The sequence below is a fragment of the Mus pahari genome, chromosome 17 (genome assembly GCF_900095145.1).
Source record: "Mus pahari chromosome 17, PAHARI_EIJ_v1.1, whole genome shotgun sequence".
In the NCBI taxonomy this organism is placed as follows: Eukaryota; Metazoa; Chordata; class Mammalia; order Rodentia; family Muridae; genus Mus; species Mus pahari.
In genome coordinates this window covers 18631657-18633786 of record NC_034606.1, presented here as the reverse complement: position 1 = coordinate 18633786, position 2130 = coordinate 18631657, and the positions used below count along the sequence as shown (strand labels likewise).

General features: G+C 32.3%; 1 non-coding gene across 1 annotated transcript; it reads right to left on the bottom strand.

The window, feature by feature from the left end:
• Positions 1-103, bottom strand: LOC115062484. Its single transcript, XR_003842435.1, has one exon. It is a non-coding gene; the product is annotated as a U6 spliceosomal RNA (small nuclear RNA).
• Positions 104-2130: the final 2027 nt, after the last annotated feature.

Here is a 2130-nt window from a genome sequence, read left to right as displayed (position 1 = left end):
GTTTCTGTTGAATGCTTCATGGATTTGTGTGTCATCCTTGCACAGGTGCCATGATCATCTTCCCCGTATCATTCCAATTTTAGTATATCTGTTGCTGATGCAAGTAAGTCTTTTTCTTTACTATCTGGGATCCGTTAGTATTAGACCAAACTATGATATTGTCTTGCTTTTTCTTTTGGTCATAGAAAAGAATTAAAGAATTAGTTTCGCTTTTCAAGATAATGGTAGCAATGACAGCACACAGTACTGCAACTTTTAAAATCCCTTATCAAGTAAACGTCACTTTAAAAAAAAAAATCTTAAAGCAATCAGAAGATGATGGATCTCTTAAAAGGTTCTGCTTCAAACAGTGATCCGAGGGACCCAACTTTGTTCATTCTATAGCTTTTTCATATTAAGTCCTGTGAATAATCACAACCTACTCAATACAAGGCATAAAGAAAGAGTGGGTAATAAGAAGGTTCTTATGGACCAACCCTGGAAGTGATTGATGCTCATCTCTTCTGCCACATCTCATTGATTTCATTGCCCAGGATTCTGGGATTGGTAGTCTAATTGAACATCTAATTGCAATACAACATCAGTTATCATCAATAAAGTCTATATTATACAAATACTAGCATTTCTTGAAATACATTTTTAGAAGTTTTAGATACATTTTAAAGGTTAAGGTCCACTTGACATATATAGCACATTGCTCTTATTAAAGCTATAAAATTAGAAAGTCTGAGAATATAAAGACCCGTGAAATTGTCAATACAGTCAAGAAAATGAACTTATCTGTCACTCCAGTACATTCCTTGGGTCTCTTAACCATTGATTTTTTTTCATTTCTATAAGTAGCAAACAGCTCATCTGTTTTCTATCAGTAGAGATAAGTTTGTATTTTATGCTATATACTTATATAGTATATACACATAAATGCATATAACACACACACACACTATATATATATATATATATATATATATATATATATATATATATATATGAATGATAGGGTATGTAATGTGAACTTTTTTGGTCTGATGTCTTTTTATTTGGTAAAATTATTTTGAGATTATGTATGAGAGAAATTGTTTATTAATAGTTTATTTTTTTCCACATCAATTCTTGAAACGTATGTATACACACTGATAGAGTAGAAGTGGGAGAGAAAATTTTTATTGAGATTTCATTAAACTATAAATCTATTGGGGAAGAATTAAGCACTTAATAATGGGAATTCCACATAATAGTCTTTTTTTTTTCTCTTGAAAGATTTTATTTCACCTTTCTGTTATTTGAAGTCTATTTCTAATAAACCTTTTCAGCCTTTGTACGAAATCATGAAATCTTTATTCCGCAGTCAGACGTGAAAGTCATTTCCACTGGGCACAGAATTCCAACTTGAAGCTATCCCAGGCTTTGAGGCTGTTGTTCCACTCCCAGGAAGATTCCCCTCTACCATTCCGTCTTTTCAAGGTTTTTCTGAATCCCATGTTTGAATCATGTTCTTATCATGCGCTTTGAAGTAGTTTCATTTGCTTAAGGATCACATGGATTCCTGCACCTATGTGTTCTATGATTTTCATCAAATTTGAGGAAAGTTAGTATTAGGTTGCCAGGTTTATTTTATTTTTTTTAATCACTTCAACTTTAGGAATTTCAGTTACATCTACATTGGCCATCATAATGTTGTGCATAGTTGACATTGACTGCCCCTGCCACCATCTTTCTTGTTCAAATAATAATTGGATACTTTCAATTTCTGTGTTAATTAACATTTTTTTCTTATACTAATGACATAAAATGTTTCTATTCTTTACTTCAGACACAATAGTTTTTCATTTCTAGAAGATTATGATTTCTCATTCTCCTATCTCTTCTTTACTTCTTGTGATTTATACTGCTGGCTACTTCAGTGCCTGCAGTACATATTTTTATTGTCTTTTGGTCACCTCACCGTGACCATACTTTTCTTTTGGTTCTTTATCTGCCTCAGAAAGTTTTAGGATTCTGGATTTTCCGTATTTTTCTTGGTTTGCTGATAGTTCTGTGTGCCTTTACTATTCTTGATCTTTCTTCTAGTAAACAAACATTTAGGATGTCTGAAAGTGGCCCGACTTTCTCATTTTCAAGTCTTGATTT